This window comes from Sminthopsis crassicaudata, chromosome 4 (genome assembly GCF_048593235.1).
Source record: "Sminthopsis crassicaudata isolate SCR6 chromosome 4, ASM4859323v1, whole genome shotgun sequence".
NCBI lineage: Eukaryota > Metazoa > Chordata > Mammalia > Dasyuromorphia > Dasyuridae > Sminthopsis > Sminthopsis crassicaudata.
In genome coordinates this window covers 398,794,774-398,814,062 of record NC_133620.1, presented here as the reverse complement: position 1 = coordinate 398,814,062, position 19,289 = coordinate 398,794,774, and the positions used below count along the sequence as shown (strand labels likewise).

At 33.8% G+C, this 19,289-nt stretch overlaps 1 protein-coding gene across 5 annotated transcripts in view; it reads left to right on the top strand.

The window, feature by feature from the left end:
- The window catches only part of SMYD3 (SET and MYND domain containing 3), a 954,064-nt gene that overhangs the window by 672,294 nt on the left and 262,481 nt on the right, over positions 1-19,289 (top strand). Inside the window, exon 1 of one of the 5 annotated variants that reach the window (XM_074262570.1) lies at positions 1,967-2,058. The exons of 3 other annotated variants lie outside the window; for them this stretch is intronic. The gene's annotated coding sequence lies outside the window, so the exon portion shown is untranslated. Of the gene's footprint in view, positions 1-1,966; positions 2,059-19,289 lie in introns of those variants that run through there. One more of the 5 variants, XM_074262572.1, reaches the window with a different exon arrangement.

Below are 19,289 nucleotides of genomic sequence, written 5' to 3'. Positions count from 1 at the left end.
TATATAGTTGATTGAATGATTTCTGTAGTCCCTTCCATCTTGGAGATTCTTTGATCTTCTGATAGGGTGTGGGGAGGCAGAAGTACTAAACCTTCCCCCAAATTACTAGGCTTCCAGGATTCTCCCTATATAGACCACCAAATGTTGTGGTTCAGGATTTGAACCTGAAAACAGTGGGATTTTAGGCTGGTATCATGGAGTGTATTAGAAAAATGTGTAAGTTTAGACCATCTCCAAATCAAGAGGCAAAGATTTTATTACATTGCTGGCAGTGAGCTAATTTCCAAAAGGAGGAATTTAACCATTAGCAAGGGGAAAAATTAAGTTTTGTAGTGGCACTCACCATTAACAAGGAAGAAGATGTCATAAGGAGGGGGAAGTCTATCAAGGTAGGCTAAATTCCTAACGAACTAATAATCCTTAATAAGCAGGATAATCCTAAAAGGAATTAGCCATTGTGATTCTTAGTAAGTGAGCTAACTAAGGAGTTAGCTAAAAATTGAGATATCAGTATGTTCTTTTCCAGGAAAAAGCATCATAACTTGGCCTTTTGATTGGATACAGTGGGGTCATGATAGTTTTGTCAATGCAAGGAATTCAATAAGGGTTCATTGCAAGAAAGGCTTAATTTTGTAAGACAGAGAGTCCACTTAAGGAGATAATTCTATCAAGTGTTCCTCCCTGTTTGCCTCAGATAGTAGCTTGGTTTTCTGATTGTATACAATAGTTTAAACTCTCTCCTTTTAATGTCTCTTCTGAGGACCTAGGAGTCTGTCACTCCCAGTGAATCATGGGATTGTTGTGACCAAAATGCTCTGTAAACCTCAAGGCACTCTATAAATATGTGCTCATATATTTTTAAAAAACCTACTTCCCTGCTTTCATTCAGGAAATGTATATTTGATATCAAGGAGAAAAGAAATCTTATTAATATGGCATTTGCCTGAGTGATTTGAGAGAATGGGATAGCTGAAGATCACATGTTTGAATCCCTGGAAATAGTCTTTAAATGTTTTAGGGCCCTCTTTGTGTGTGCCTGCAGACATAGCCCTGAGCATGTTTTTTTGAAAATATAATCAGTCTATAAATTGGTGGTTTAAGGAGATTGTGAAGGCCACATCATTCACTAAGAATCTTCAGAGCCAGAGGAAAAAAGGAAATTTGAGCAAGGAGACATCATACCCCTGTGAGAGATTTGCAGACGTCTGATTTTATTAACTCTCCCACGCAAAGAGTTTTGAAATGAATAAGAGAAAAATTGTCCATATATTTTTCTGAAGAGAGCCAAACAAATTTTAAAAGCTGCTTTGGACATCTGGTCAAGGGTCACTATGATCCATGTGTTATGCCTTTGATGTTAAACTTATTTCTGGACTGGTTGGGAAAGGTTACCATCATTTTATTTTATGATTTTGATGTTCTGTATGACTGATGAGAAACAGCATTTTGGCAGCATTGGTACTTGAAAAGAATAATGAATCTGCTTTAATTGGCAATTAATTTTCTATCCTTATTTTATTTCCTTCTGGTAAAAAGGCATTTGTATTCAGTCTACTACGTACCCTCCTCCCCAATCCCATCCCTCCAACACCACCCCAGGGAGATGGAACCTGAAAAGTCAAGGCTAAAAACAATTTCTTAAAGACTGAGAGGCATACTAAGATAAGACTGGGAAGGAGAGAAGCATTGTTTCTGTCAGCCCTTTAACATAATATGCTCATATGTCCATAGTTGTTATCAGGGGAGAAAGAGTCAACACAGCATTAAACTTTCCCATCTTGTTGGTCTGGGACATCTGTGGAATAACAATGGAAGTACAAAGGCCACATATATAATAATATGGATGTGGCCCAGGTACAGGTGGGAGAGACATAATTACTGGGTAATTTAATCACTTTATTAATAAAGCCAGTAGGTTGTTACTAAAAACACAATCAGTTGATCATCTGTTTAGAACAAAGGCCCTTAAGGTGGTGGGGTGGCAGTTGGTATGCCCTTTGAAGAGAATGTATTCCTGATGGATGCCTACTCAATTCTGATTCGTTAATCAAAAGGAAGGTGAGTTATCTTGGGATATGTGACTTAGATTATCCAATCTTGGTCAAAGAGATATTTTCATATTAATGTGAATCTTGAAATCAGCTTATTCATTCCCTTTTTCAGGAAATGCTAAAAACACTCATCCTGGGAACTTAGTTGAGACAACCATGATATTTCCAGACTGTGTTGATTAGTGTCTTTAAGATACCTATGATGGGAAGACAGGCTTTGCCAGATTGCCTTTGTTAGTATTTTCAAGGCAGCCTTAGCATCTCAATATACATCTTTGTTCTCCTCCCTGAAAAACTGAAGGCTATATTTCCCTTATTAAAGATATGCTTATGATGAAGATTTTTGTTAAGTCCTTTTTAGGATTAAGGGTCAGTTTCTCAGTCTCTCTGTCTGTCTTTGTGTCTTTCTGTTTCTGTCTCTCTGTTTTTCTCTTCTCTCTTTCTCCCCCTTCTCTTTTCCTCTTCCCTCTCTCCTTCTCCCCCTCCTCTTTTCCTCTCTCCTCTTTTCTTCTCCCCTTTCTTTGTACTGTTTTCCCTTTAATAATGTCTATCTCCTTACTATAACTAACTGGTTAGTCTGCTACATTCCTCTTTGGATTTAGGGGGCCAATCAATAGTGTATTCACAACACATGACATATTCCCTTTCTCCTGGTTAACTGTGAGTTCCATGGGGGAATTTGTCTTTTTCATTTTTAACTATTAAATCCCCTTTCCTTGCTAACTATTTCATATTTACTATTCCTGGTGCTTATTTTACTTCTTCATTTTGTTTGTATCCTCTTCTCCTAAATAAATATACCTTTTGGTTAAAGAGATAGCCTTTGTAAGTTCTTTACATTTGAATTGCTACTGAATCCCATCATTTGATAGCTATACTCAATCTTATCACATAGGACTTGTCTTGATAATAGAATCAACATTTTTGGAAACCTTTCTGAACAAACACAATGAGCAAGAATAAGCCCATTAGCCAAAACTTAGAATTTCTTTTACTGTCTGATTAAATCTTAGCCTAGGTAAATCTTTAAGAGAGATTTCCCTAACCAGTTGATGTCTGGATGAGGAAATAGAAAAGGACAAAAACCTTGGCACTGATATGATAATTAGTTATTAAATATGAGAGAAATATTCATTTTTTACATTACTCTGGAAAAGGAATATACTATTTTCACAATCAGGAATCCCTCTTCCTCTGAGAGGATAGGCTTTTCCAGAGGAAAAAGATTAGAAATAGCTTTATGATTCCATTGCCATAAGAAACTCCCAGATGAGGATCACCTTCAATCAACATAGGTCTGTACTTTCTCAGCAATTTATAGCCTAAGGAGTATTATCTAGATAGAGCACTGAGAAGGTAAGGTACTTACTTGTCTGGGGTCAAAAAGCCAAGTATTAGAAGCTAAGCATCAGGTAAGGTCTTCCTTGAGTTTCCAATCTTTTCATTCTTTCACTTATTTTGTTAAATTTCCCAATTACATAAAATATTTTAAACATTTATTTAAATTTTTTTGACTTCCAAATTCCCTCCTTCCATCCTATTTTTCCCCTATCCCTTAAGAAGACAAACAGTATGATCTCAATTATACATGTGAAGTCACGCAAAACACATTTTCCCTATTACCTATGTTGAATAAGAAAATACAACCCCAAGAAAAATAAAGTAAAAAAAATATGCCTCAATCTGCATCTAAAATTCATCAGTTCTCTCTTGTGAGGTGGATAACATTTTTCATCATGGGTCCTTTGAAATTGTCTTGGATCATTGTCTTGATCAGAATAATCTTTCACATCTGATCATTCTTACAGTATTTCTGTTACTGTTCTCCTGATTCTGCTTACTTCACTTTTGCATCACTTCATACAAGTCTCGCCAGATTTTTCTAAAGCTATCAAGCTTGACATATTCTATGATAATTATACACCATAACTTGTTTAGCCATGCCAAAATTTATGGGCATCCCTCTAATTTCCAGTTCTTTGCCACCACAAAAATAGCTGCTAAAAGTATTTTCATACCAGTAGGCCCTTTTCTCTTTTATTTATTCTTTTGGGAATATAAATTCAGTAGTGGTAATGTTGGGCAAAGGATATGCACACTATTATAGTCCTTTGAGCATAGTTCCAAATTCTTTTTTAGAATGGTTGAATCAGTTCACAACTCCATCAGCAATACATTAGTGTCCTTATTTTTTCTGTAGGTCCTCTAACATTTGTCATTTTCTTTTTCTGTTTTATTAACTAATCTGATAGGTATCAGATGGTATCTTGAAATCTACTTGCATTTCTTGAATAATGATCTAGAGCATTTTTTCATGTGGCTTGATAGCTCTGATTTTTTCTTATGAAAACTGCCTGTTCATATCTTTTGATCATTTATCAAGTGGGAAATAGCTCCTGTTCAAAATCTTTTCAAATTAACATAACCATAACTAGCATTTATATAGTCAAGTCCTAGGCTGAGTGCTTTGCAATTATTATCTCTAATCTCCATAATAATCTTGGTAGGTATATCTTATTATAATTTCCATTTTACAGATTATAAAACTGAGGCAGACCAAAGTTCAGGATCACAGAGTTAGTAAGAGTCTGAGGGTAAACTTGAATTCAGACCTTTCTAACTCCATGCCTGATGCATTATCCACTGTGCCACCTTGCTATATCCCCAATAAAAAGGAATATCCATATTTTTTGCTGCTATTATTTTCTTTGTAATGAATATGATTTGAAAGATGTAGGACCTCTGTGAAGGATTGAAAGAAAAAAATTGTTATAGTTCAATCATTCAGCAGGCATTTATTAAGCATCTACTAAGTATCAGATACTCTGGTAGGCAATAGTTAGCACAAAAAATGGGACAGTCCTTAGGCATGTGACTTTTCAGACCTGCAATACAGGCCACACTGGACAAATGCCTCTTGAGATTGGTCCTAGTTTGTCAGCTAGTATATCAGTGTATTACATCTTATCAGCAAGGGGATGGAGGAAAAGAGAAAGAAAAAAATTATATTGAATTCTTCTTCTATGCAATAAGTTATGTGATCATTTTCCAAGTTAAAGAGCCCTTTCTCATTTCAAATTCAACCATAAACAATTTTATTGGAGCCAGAACTTGCACATGCTTCCAATATGAACAGTAAAGGATAATTCTCAGAAATATCTGACTTTTTTTTTTCCCCTCCCCTTCTTTTGTTATAACAGAACAGGCTGAGACTTTTTTCTTTTCTTTCAGACCTGGGAAAAAATACTTCCCAGTACCTTGAGTATTTGTGTTTATAAATGTTTGAATGCCAACAATTGCTTTGGGTTCAGGTCCATAAGAAGACACTTAAACTTGAACTGCTTTGCAGTATTTATTATCTATTTATATATGGCTAATGTAAATGTATATGGTGAGAAAAGACTTTGAAAGGTCCTCATTGGTTGGATTTAATCAAGCCTGTCAGCTTGGCATTCTTTGATTCCTGTTATGCTTATGACTTGGATCTCATAAAGGATGCTTGTTTACACAGTATGGCTCTATAATTAAAACATGCAGGTATAAACCATGAAAGCAGAGCTCAGAACTAGAGATCCCTTTTCCAGAAACTCTCTGTGAGCATTGTATGGGATTCTCTTCACAATATGTGTTCTATCTAACAGTAATCAATGGGATCAAAAATTTAAGATTATGGGGTAACTAGTGTGGTGCAGTGTATAGAGCACCACTCTGAAGTGAGGTCTCAGACACTTAACACTTCCTAGCTGTGTGACTGTGGGCAAATCACTTAACCCCAATTGCCTCAGCAAAAAATAAAAATAAAAAAAATAAAAATAAATTTTAAGATTATGAACCTTTAAAGACCATTGAATTTAATGCTCTCATTTTAGAGATGGAGAACTGAGATCCAGAGGTAAAATTACTTGACAAGGGTCACATAGTTAATATGTGTTTGGGATGGGATTGGAACCAAACCAGTTCTTTCTGCCTTCAAGTTTAGCAGGGGCAAAACAGATGACAAAGCTATGACCTTGTTCCTTTGCCTAGTAGAATGTGCTCACTATTTCAACACTCTTTCACCATTACCTAGGCTCACCAGCCAGGTATAGATAGGCTTATTGGGAACTACCAACCTTGTTCTTTCTCCTTCCCTTTAGGCTCATGTCAGCTGGGTGAGATTTTTTCAACTATAGCCGTTGTCATGCTTGGCTATTTTAAAAAAATTATTCATAGGAAGAATATAGAGAAGCAAGGGTAGACCTACTAATAGAAAGTCAAGTAATCAGAATCAGGAAAAGATTATACCTGTAATTGCTACAATAATGTAAATAGACAAGAAAACAACAACAAAAAAGAAATAAAACATTATGGAATTATAATGAACTAATCTGGCCCTGGAGAAGAATGAATGAATGAAAATGTTAAATCCTTACCATGTTCTGGGCATAATTACAGATAAGAAAACAGATCCCCTTCTCTTCTTTTCAGAGATTGGAGATATTAGGGATGGAATACACTGACAGACTTGGAACTGCTTTTTTTCCTTCTTTCTTTAATTCTTTGTTACAATAGATGTCACTATGAGAAGAAGAGTGGAATAGGATATTTTTAGAAATGAAGCTGATGTAAAAACAAAAGATATCAATAACTTTTTTTTTAAGGAAAAGAAAGTTACCATGAGTGGAAGCAACATTAGGATTGGCTTAATGTCAAAGAAGATAATTTTGATGAAACCTTCTCGGTCTCCCCTAAGGAATTGTATTCAGTTCTATTTTGTGTTCAGCTACATTTTATAAAAGATATTATAAAGGATAAACATTTATTAAGTACCTGTTACGTTCCTGGCATTGTGCTAGCTAAGACTACAAAGAAAGGCAAGAGACTTTTCCTGATCCCAGGGATGGTATCTAATATGATATAATAAACAAAAAAGATGCTGAAAGGCAGAGTTCAGGGGAGAGGGAAGATACCTGATGATGAGATGAAAAAGGATGAGCTGTCTTGGGGCAACTCCTTGAACAGAAGATCTGGGAGGAGCTTTCCAATGTCTACCTGTACCATTTTTATTCAGAAGGAGGGGGGAGCTCAAGGGGCAGGAGATATTAAGGAAATATGAGTATCACAGTTGCTATTATCTTTCAGGGAAATAACTCAAAATAGTAACATATCCCTCCCAAATATTCTCTTCTTTAAATATTTTTAATTCCTTCATGTATGCTACTTGTATGACACAGTCTCCAATTCCCTCACCATCTGGGCCACCGTACTCTGGACATATTCCAGAGTCTGACAGTGGAACTCTCACTTCCTTCTTCATTGATCAATTTACCCTCCAGAGTGACCCAAGATGACATTAGCTTTTCTGCTGCCATGCCATGTTGTTGATTCACATTGAAGTTGCACTAAAACCCTGGGCCTTTTATTTACAAAATGCTGTCAAGTTGGACCTCCACCATCTTAAGCAAAATTTATTTTTTCAGCCCAAGAGCTTAGGGCTTCATTGACATCTCCATTAAGTTTCATCTTATTAAATTTAATTCAGCATTCTAAACTGTGAAGATCTTTTTTGGATCATGATGCTATTATTTAACAGTCTGTTCCTACTAGTGATTTTCCACACATTTTCCTTAGACTATTTATTCAAAGTATTAGAAGCTTTTATCTCATTGAGAGACAGGGTGATATAATAAGTAGAGTGCTGGATTTGATGTTAGGAAGACTTGGCTTCCAAGTACTTCTTACACTCAATGGCTATTTGCCTCTGGGAAAATCTTTGACTTTTTTTGGGTTCTCTCATTTTTTAATCTGTTAAACATAGGGTTGGACTTAATGATCTTTGTTTTCTTTTTGTTATAAATCTGTGAGTTTGTTAGTTGTTGCTTCAGTCTCTGGACATCAGTTGATTCATCTGCAAGAAGAGAAGTTAGATGAAGATGGAAATGGTGGGAACTAGATGATCTCCAAGGTCTCTTTCAGTCTTAGACCTCTGACCTTTCCCCTTTATACATTTTCCCCACTCAACTTTTTATTTATTTTTTTTTCTATATCACTGTATAACAGGATTGGTTTTTGTATACTAAGATGATACATTTGAGGGGACTTGTACTTTGCATTTTTAAACTTTTACTATAATTGTAATATTTCCTTCCTGCCAACCATCTTTGCTTGTGACAAAAGACAAGGATGCTCAGGAGTACTATTTTGTGTTCAAGGTACAGTTAATGGTGTATAGAATAATTTTCTTTTCAATTGAAAAAAATTCGGAATATAGAGGAAAAATTATAACTTTACTTCTTTTGAATCATTCTTTAACTAGCTGAGAATCAGTATTTGCAACAGTGAAGGGTTAAAGTATAATGCACCTGGCTTCTTAATCTGATTTCCCACTACTTGTCTGAAAGGAAAAGAGAAAAATGACAGGACATAATACAATTTTTTAAACTATCCCAAGGTCTATTTGAGATCATAACATATTGAGACAGCATCTTAATTGCCCTCCACATTTTGTCCTTTTTATATTAGTTTTGATTAATTTGTCAAGATATGATTGTGGCCTGATTTTGTATAGAATCCTCTTGGTGGACAATGAATATACAAACCAAAAGGAAACTGTCCTTGTCCTTACCTTCAAGTAAATAGCCCTAAGACCCTGCAATGGAATGGAATGAGGTTTTGTGCTGACATTTTAAGTACTTAAATAATGCTTATTCGATGAGGGAATAAGAGGGGTCATTTGTTATCAGATTCAATAAGCTATACTAAGGCAGAAAGGTGGGCATTTTAGAAATCTTTTAAACAATAGAAGCTGAACCAAATCTAGTTTTCTGGTAAATTCATTATTAACTAGAAATTCGGAGCATTTAGGTTCATTAGGGTTCCTTTATAAAGTATCAGGGAAAAAAATCCGCAATTGATCTTTTCCCTTTGGAAGAAATAAATTCTCTTCAGGTAAGATTTTTTGTTTTGTAATATAGATTGAAATGATGTGGTTGACAATAGATGGTTCTGTCTAGTGACAAAAATAATCATTTGACAGTTAAAAGACTATGGAGGTTCAAATTCTAACCTTTGACATTTACCAGCTATGAGCAAATCACTTAACTCTCTGAGACACAGTTTCCTCACCTGTAAATTTGAGATAATAATAATGCATATATTATTTATTCCACAAGGTTGTAGGGGCAAGCATAGAAGATAAGATTTGTGAAAAGGCTTTGTAACCATAAACTACTATCTAAATACAAGCTATTATTATATTGTGTTTTTATATTTCTCTACTGAAACATTGACATTTTACATGCTTTCTTAAGTAGTGTTTATTATAAATGTCAACCCAATATTACTTCTCAAAGGCATTCTAGATATAAGTTAATAGCTTACTAAATGATTAAAGACATGGCAGCTATGTGGTTTGATGGATAGAGTGCTGGGCTTTAAGTAAAAATAAAAAGTAGTCCAGATCTCGCCTCAGACACTTACTATCTGTATAAACCTGGCAAATCACTTAAATTTGCCTTAGTTTCCTCATCTTTAAAATAAGGTGAAGAAGAAATGGCAAACAATTCCATTTTCTTTGCCAAGAAAACCCCAAATAGGGTCATGAAGAGTTAGACATGATTTAACAACAACAAAAATTCAACATTATTGTGAGGAGATTTAAAATGGTGTCATACAGAGATTGGTTGAAAACACTGGGGATGTTAGCCTAAAGAAGATTCAATAATATCTGTCCTTAAGTATTTATGGGGGAAGGATGAAAATGAAAAAAAGGAGGGGGCTCCTTATGATATCTTGAAGGCAGCAGTATAGTATAATTAGTGGAAAATATACTGTTTTTGGAGAATGAAGTCAAAGTTTCAAATCTTGGCTTTTGTCACTTACTATCTATTTAACCATAAGAGAATCATCTATTCTTTTTGAGCTTCAGTCATCTGAGGGGATTGGACTAGATGATTGTTTTTGCCTGTACTATTCCTTCTTCTAGTTCTATATTTGAGATCCCATAATACGATAAAGTGTCCTAATAGAGCAATTCCAAAATGAAATGAGTTTTCTTGAGTTTCCCATCTCTGGAAGTCTTCAAGGGAAGCTTGGAGTCTCCTTGTTGAGGAATTCCTTGTCATATAATTATCAACTGTTATTTTTGAAATGTTAGAGTTGAGATGAGGAAAGATAATAATTTACCCTCCCCCACTAGCTAAAGGTATCATTTTATATTTCCAAATCTTTCTTGATCATCTCTAATTCTCTCCTCTTTTGTTCCAGGCTCTGTATGAGCACCTACTTCTTGATCCCATCTGTTCCCATCTCCTGTCCAGTTGATCAGCCCTCTTGTTCTTTGAGCTTCAAACTCTTCTTATCCACCAGATTTTTTTTCCACTTTCTACAAACATGGTCAGATCTTTTCCCTCTTTGAAAATATTCCCTTAATCCTATGATTCTCTCAAGTCATTGTCTTCTATTCAAACTCCTCCAAAGTGTTGTTGATTCAGCAACCATACAGTCTGATCATTCAGCAACCATCAACATCAATGAAAGACCCTCTACCAGCAAAAAGATTTTAACTCACTGAAGTATTCAGACAATAGCTAGCTTTTTTAAAGAATAAAGTATTTTTAATTAAGAAAAAAAGTATTGTTGGCCCTTATTCATTATTTCCTGCTCATTTCTCATTTCCTTGCAATCTAAGTTCCATCTTACCATTTGATTGAAATTGCTCTCTCCAAACACTAAAAGTTTTTTAATTGATAATTCCAATGGCCCTTTCTCAAGTCTTCTTTTTTGATCCTTCTGTATCTTCTAATACTGTTGACCTTCCCCACACTCTCACTCCCAGTAACCTATGTGACCTTCACTCTCCTTCTACCTGTCTGATTGTTCCTTCGAAGCTGGACCGTTATTGGATCTTTACTTTTCTCATGCCTAGAATTACTTAATAGTCAATCCTGAGCTTTCTTCTCTTTTCCAAGCTCTTTTTCTGTTGTCTTCTTAATTCCCATGTGTTTAGTTGTAATTTCTGTGCAGATGACTTCCAAATCTTCATATTCAGAGTTAATCTCTCTTTTGATGAAATTACCAACTCCTAGAGGCATCTCAAACACATTTCCATGAGAGAATTTGTTATAGCCCTGAAACCTATCCCTCCTGTAAACTTCCTTATTTCTGTGGATCATACCATCATTTTTTCATTTACAGATCAGGGGCATTCTGTTAAGCACTGAATGGGCAGAATGAAATCAGTAGGGAGGGGCAGGAAGAGAAGAATACTCGAAAGGGAGTATTATGGGAAAGTGCTTGGTTTGGAGTAAGTTTGGAATAAAAGGACCTAGATTCAAATCTTGCTCTGCCTCATAGTACCTGTAGAAGTCATGGGACTTCACTGAGTTTTGTTTTCCTCATTGATAAAAGAATAAGGACATAATTTCTGACCTTTGAAATTTCTTTCAACTCAAAATCTATGATTTCATGATACCATCTGATCCTAGAAAAGCCAGAAATAGGAACTTAGTCAGTGGGAAATGGGGAGTCACTGAAAGTGTTATAGTAAAAGAGTAAAGAGTTTACTCAAAAGAGTAAAAGAGCATCAAAAAATTTATGTACCCAGCAGTTTGAAAGATGAATTGGAGAGGGAGGAAAGTGGAGCCAGGGTGTATTGTATTAGTATGTTATTATTATATTATAATTATTATATTAGTGGAAACAAGAAGTGATGAGGCTCCAAACTAGGATTATGGCATTGAGAATCACAAGGAAAGAATCCAGATTAGCGTTATTGTGGAGGCTAGACTAATAGAACTTGGCAGTTATCTGGATATGGAGCAAGGAAGAAAAGGCAAAAGTCAGAAGGAAGGAGGGTTTTAACTTAGATGAAGGTAGTGTGATCCCTTCTGATGGTGATCCCATCAATGTAAAATAAGAGAACCTAGGAAGAGGGGATGCTAAAGACTTTCTGAATTTTAGACTGGAGGAGAGGATAGGGTCCTATTATCAAACCTTTTAAATTGAGAGTTTGAACCTTTAGACAGGGGAAATTGGATCCACCTTTTTTTTTTTTTCTTCCTATGGATATAGAAACTTCTTCATATTTAGTAATAGTATAGAAATATAAATATTTACAGCCTTGGGGCATTCTTTTTTAAATAAAAGTAATATATATTATTTATGACATAAATAATATATAAGCTCTAAAGATCTGGATTACCACAGGATTTGGGTCAAAGACCACAAATTTCTTCATAGACATTACCCAGTTCCATGAATCACATTCCTTGTCCTGGTAAATAATAGAAGGCTAATTGAAATGACTAAGCCATATAGGAAATGCTCCACAAAACCCGATATAATCTACAGCTATGGTGAGTCAGCAGCAGACATAAGGAAAAAAGAGAAAGAAAAAAGGAAACAAAGAAAGAAAAGGAAAAAAGAAAGAAACAAAGAAAGAGAAAGGAAAAAAGATCAGTTTACTGCCTGCAACTTTGCATTGATTCTCCTGTTCAAATATGATGTCTTCTGTTACTATTTGTGGAAATTCTTCAGAAATGGAACACTTCCCAGGAGGGAATGCATTTATTTTGCATGGAACAAGCTCTGTCATTACTCTTATATATAGAACTTTGATCTCAGTTGCTTTAATTAAAAAGTTCTTGAGATGGGACGGCATGTGATCCGAAGTGCCCTAGGAAACATGGGCAGTGTGGAGAATGGCCAGTCCTAAAATCTCTTAATTAAACAATGTCTGTATCCCAGCTGCTTCTCTTTGTTTATGGTCAAAGTGCATTGTAGACTGAATATAGAAACCAGATGGAGCCAGATGTTAACCTTTTTGACTTGTCAAACTTTAACATTGAATGAATAAATGAAAAAAATGGTATGGATGAAAAAAATTATTAGACCCTTAGTGTGCTAAGGAATATGCTAAGCATTGATAGTGCACATAAAAGCAAGCAAGATAGCTCTTGTTGTCTAGTAGTTTATATTCTAAAAGAGAGGAGAGATGACATGTAATGTGTCATTTATGGATAGATGCATGGTTTTGAAATGACTGAAGAAAGAAGTGGATTCCTGGTTCCTGGCAAAACAAAACCAAAGTTAATTTATAAGAATACAGAGTTCTAGGGCTTGAATCCAGGTGGGAAAAGGGATCCAATGGGAGAAGGATAAGGAAGATAATCAACATGAAGAATTTAAGAATCTTGAGAACAGCAACAATTCTTTCCTCCCTCCCTTCTTCCTTCCCTTCCTCCTCCCTTCCTTCCTTCCTTCCTTCCTTCCTTCCTTCCTTCCTTCCTTCCTTCCTTCCTTCCTTCCTTCCTTCCTTCCTTCCTTCCTTCCTTCCTTCCTTCCTTCCTTCCTTCCTTCCTTCCTTCCTTCCTTCCTTCCTTCCTTCCTTCCTTCCTTCCTTCCTTCTTACTTTTTCTTACTTTTCTTCCTTCTTTTATCATTCTCTTTTCTTTATTTCCTCTAATTTCTCTTTCTCTTTTTCCTTCCTTTCTTCTTTATGCTTTTACATGTTGCTAGGGCTATTTTAAAAATTAATTAAAAATTAAGTAATTTCAATCAATTAATTTTAAAGTTTGTGGATGAGTTACGGATAGATGTAAATATAATGAATTTATTTTTTCACCCCATATATCTGTAGGTGTTAATTTTATCCTCCCAGCACCTTTCAAAGTAGTATTAGAATGCCACTGTATCCTCCATTTTGAATATATATAGTCTCAAAACCTGGCATAGTTCCCATGAGGCAAATAGTAGGTCTAATAAGTCAATTAATAAATCAGTAAACATTTATATAGCACTGCTAAACACAGAAGACACACTGATAAAACTCTCATTAAGTAGCTTACATTCTAATGGCAGAGATAATATGTGTATATATAAGATACAAATAGATGTTAGGAAACTTAGATGGGAAGGCATTGGTAGCTGGGGTAGCTGGATAAATATATATTAATATGCCAGTAATATTTATGTCAACCAGTTATAAACTTTCAGTTTTCTATCAACCAATCCAACAAGCATTACCTAAGCACCTACTATGTACAAGTTACTGAGTTTAAACACTGTTTGCACTGTATTAGCATGGTACTAAGTGCTATGGAGATATATTTAAGATCCATGGACATATGGCAGGAGAAAGATAAATTCACTTCTGATCTCATTGATCTATTGACTTACCCCTGAACTTTAAAAATTAATTAACTTATGGATTAATTTTAGATTAGTTATGAGGTTAATTAATTAATTTTAAAAATAGCCCTGGCAACACAAAAAACCTCATTAGAAATGGCTGGTCTTTGTTGGAGAGAAGAATTGCTTAAAAAAAAAAAAAGTGATCTTTAAAACCAGATTGAAAAAGGACTCCAAGCCTTAGAGAGTTTCTCTTCATAGGAGAAACTATGTGACTCAGCGAATTGACTAAGTTTGTATCCTGCCTTGGATATTGCAAATCACTTACTCTCTCTGCTTCGGTTTTCTCATCTACAAAATGGGTATAATAATAGTATCTTTCTCCCAGGATTATTGTGAGGATCACTTGGGTAAATATTTGTAAAGGGTTTCAAATCTTAAAGAACCATATAAATGCTAGCTATAATTTCCATACACTTTAGCACAGCTCTGGTTGTGGGAAGAAGCCTTGATCCTTGCCATTCTTAGATTTCCTCCTAAACCTGCTGCTTTTCAACTAATAGCCATTATGCTATAGGATCTAAATTTTAGTTTTCCATATACTGAAGACATCTCACTATGTCTGATCCTGTGAGAAGCTTTAGGACACGTTGAAGGCTACTGTGGTTTTCCTTCTATGGATGTTTCCAGAAACACAAAGGTAAAAATATTGAGGGGATCATTTTGCAGCACTTGAGATCAGATTTGGTTTCAATTTTGGCATCCCTGTTTTCTCATAGATGTTCAACAAGACAAATTGTGAAGCTCTGTTCCTTTTTCTATTCCACTTCATTTGGATGACATGTTGATATTAATTTGGTCTCATTGCTTTACTAAGCTATCTAAAGCCAATTCCAGGAGTGAGAATGTCTCATCACATTGTGAGATGATTCTTTCACTATTAAATACAACAACAATAACAACAATAATATTTACATAATTCTATGAATAGATATTTACATAATTTTGTAAATAAATTCTGTTGATTCTCTAATTCTTTCCATTTTATATATAAGGCTTTTATCAGAAACACTAGTTGGAAAAATTTTTTCTCAACTTTCTACTTTCCTTTTCAATCTTGGTTGTATTGGTTTTGTTGGTGCAAAACCTTTTTAATTTACTGAAATCAAAATTAAATTTTTTTTGCATTTTTTATTTCATAAAATTGCATTTCATAAAATTCTCTATCTCTTGTTTGTTCATAAATTTTTTTCTGTTCCAAAGATTTCACACTTAAGTTCTTCCTTGTTCTTCTAATTTGCTTGTGATGTCACTCTTTCTGTCTAAATTATGTACTTATTTTGACTTTATCTTGCTCTACAGTGTAAGATGTAGCTCTGTGCCTACTTTCTTTTTTTCCCCAGTTTTAGCAGCAGTTTATTTATTTATTATTAATTTTTATAATTATAACATTTTCTTTGACAGTACATATGCATAGGTAATTTTTTTTTTTTTTTACAATATTATCCCTTGTACTCCCTTCTGTTCCAAATTTTCCCCCTCCTTCCCTCCACCCCCTCCCCTAGATGGCAGGCATTCCCATACATATTAAATATCTTATAGTACATCCTAGGTACAATATATATGTGCAGAACGTTAGCAGCAGTTTTTGACAAAATAGTGAATTCTTATCCTAGAAGCTAGAGTCTTTGTGTTATCAAACTGTAGATGATCATATTCATTACTACTTTGTTTTGTGTACCAAATCTGTTCCACTGATCCACCACTCTTTATCTTAGCCAATACCAAATAGTTTTGATGAGTTTTGTTTTGTTTTAGATCTAGGCCACCTTACTTTGTATTTTTCATTAATTCCCTGGATATTATTGCTCTTTTGTTCCTCTAGATGAATTATGTTATTATTTTTTCTTATTCTATAAAATAAGTCTTTGGTAGTTTGTTTGACACTAAATGACACTAAACGTAGAATTGTCATTTTTATTATATTAGCTCAGCCTACCCAAGAGTACTTGATATTTTCCAGTTGTTTACATCTGACTTTGTGTAAAAAGTGTTTTGTAATTGTGTTCATAATAGTTCCTGAGTTTATTTTGACAAGAAGAATTCAAAATATTTTATCTACAGTTTTTAAAATTTATTATTATAGCTTTTTATTGACAAAACATATACATGGGTAATTTTTCAACAACGACCCTTGCAGACACTTCCAACTTTTCCCCTCTTTCCCTCCACCCTCTCCCCTAGATAGCAGGCAGTCCCATATATGTTAAACAATCTACAATTATTTTTAATGAAATTTCTCTATCTCTTCTTCTGAGCTTTGTTGGTAACATATTGAAATGTTGATGATTTATGTGAGTTTATTTTGTATTTTGTATCTTTTGCTTTGTCTTTTCAAGTAGTTTTTTAATCAATTCTCTGGGATTTTCTATGTACAACTATTGAATCATTTACAAAAAGGGATAATTTTTTTTCTTCAATGCCTGGTCTAATTCTTTCAATTTCTTTTTCTTTTATTGCTAACGCTAACATTTCTAATATAATATTGAATTATAGTGCTAGCAATAGGCATCTTTGTTTCACCTCTGATCTTATTGGTAAGACTTCTTGCTTATTCCCAATATAGATAATGCTTATTGATGGTCTTAGATACTATTTATCATATTTAGGAAAATCTATTCTTATACTCTTTAGTGCTTTTAACAGAAATGGATGCTGTATTTTGTCAAACATTTTTTCAGCATCTTTTGAAATAATCACATGATTTCTGTTATTTTTGTTATTGATATATTCAATTATACTAATAGTTTTCCCAATATTGAGCCACTACTGCATTCTTGGTACAAATCTTACCTGGTCATAGTATATTATTCTTATGATAAATTGCTGTCATCTATTTGCTAATGTTTCATTTAAATTTTTTGCATCAATATTCTTTAGAGAAAGTGGTTTATACCTTTCTTTCTTTCTTTCTTTTGGTTCTTCCTGGTTTGGGTAATAGCATCATATTTGTGTCATAAAAGGAATTTGGTAGAATTTCTTTTTCATGTGTTTTTTTCCAAATAACTTATATGATACTTGGATTAATTGTTCTTTAAATGTTTGATAGAACCCATTGTAAATCCATTTGGCCTGGAGATTTTTTTCTAAGGCCTCCATTAATGGCTTGTTCAATTTCTTTCCTAAATGGGGTTATTTAAATATTTTATTACTCTTTTATTAATCTAAACAATTTATATTTTTGTAAACTGCTTTTCTATTTCATTTAAACTGTTAAATTTATTGGCATACATTTGGGCAAAAAAATTTCCTATTTATTAGTTTAATTTCTTCTTCATTGCTGGAATTCACTCTTTTCATTTTTGATTCTGATAATTTGTTTTTTTTTTCTTTCTTTTAAAATTGAATTAACAAAAAAATTATCTATTTTTAAAAAAATAAAACCAGGTCTTACTGTCATTTATTAGTTTAATAGTTTTTTTAACTTTTAATTTTATTAATCTCTCCTTTGTTTTTCAGAATTTCTACTTTGATATTTAATTGAGAATTTGTATTTTGTTCTTTTTCTAACTTTTAAAATTGTATGCCCAATTCATTGATCTGCTCTTTTTCTATTTTATTCATGTAAGCATTTAGAGATATAAAATTTTCCTTTACTTCTGCTTTGGCTTTATTCTATAAATTTTGATATTGTCTCATTATTGTCATTCTCTTTGATGAGATTATTGCTTATTCTATAAATTATTACTTGATCCACTCATATTATAAGGTTAGATTATTAAGTTTTCAATTAATTTTTAATCTATCTTTCCATAACCCTTTATTACATGTAATTTTTATTGCATTAAAATCTGGAAAATATGCATTTAATATTTGTGCCTTTCTGCATCCTATTGTGATTTTTTATGCTTTAATACATGATCAATTTTTGTATGGGTACCATATACTGACGAGAAAAGATTGTATTAATTTCTATTCCCATTCAATTTTATCCAGAGACATATCACATCTAACTTTCCTTAAATTCTATTCACTTTCTTAAATTCTTTTTTTGTTGTTGTTGCTGTTTATTTTGTGGTTCAATTTATCTAACTCTGAGAAGGGGAGATCTCCTAATAGAAGTCTTCTTTTCTATTTCTTTTTGCAACTCACTTAAGTTCTCCTTAATTATCTGAATGCTATGCCACTTGGTGCATATGTTTATTATTGATTTACTTCACTGTCTGTGCACCTTTTACAAGATGTAGCTTCCTTCCTTGACTTTTTTATTTAGTCCAATTTTTCTTTTGCTCTATCTGAAAAATCAAGATTGCTAGCCCTTTTACTTCAGCTGAATCATAATATATTCTGCTCCAGCCTTTTACCTTTATTTTTTGTGTGTCCATCTACTTCGTATGTGTTTCTTTCTTTTTTAAAAATAATATTTTTATTTTCAAAATGTATGAAAATATAGTTTTCACCATTTATATTTGCAAAACCTTGTATTCCAAATTTTCTCCCACTCTTGCCCCCATCCCCTCTCCTAGACAGCAAATAATCCAATATCATATGCATTTCTTTTTAACATATTGTAGGATTCTGGTTTTAAATCCATTCTGCTATTTGCTTTTGTTTTATGGGAGAATTCATCCTATTCACAAGCATAATTATGATTATTGACTATTTCCTTCCACTACATTCCCCCCACTCCATTTTATATTTTTCTTTCTCCTTTCATCCTGTCCTTCCTTACCAATGTTTTGCTTCTGACAACTCCCTCCTCAAATCTGCCCTGCTTTCTATCAGTACCCCTCTTCCTTTTTCATTTCACTTTCCCCATGTATTTCCCTATAGAGCATAATAAAATTCTCTACCCAACTGAGTATGTAAGCCAAATCTGAGAAGAGTAAGACTCAATGATTACCCCTCTTTCTTTCCCTCTACTGCAATAGGACATTAACTTATACCTCTTCTTGGGATATAATTTACCTATTCTGCTTATGCTTTTCCTCTTCTCCCAGTACAATCCCCATTTTTGCCCCTTAATTAATTTTTTAAATCATCACATCAAAGTCAAGTTATGTGTAAGCATACTCCTTCAACTTCCTTAATAGACTTATAGTACTTAAAAGTTACAGGTATCATCTTCCC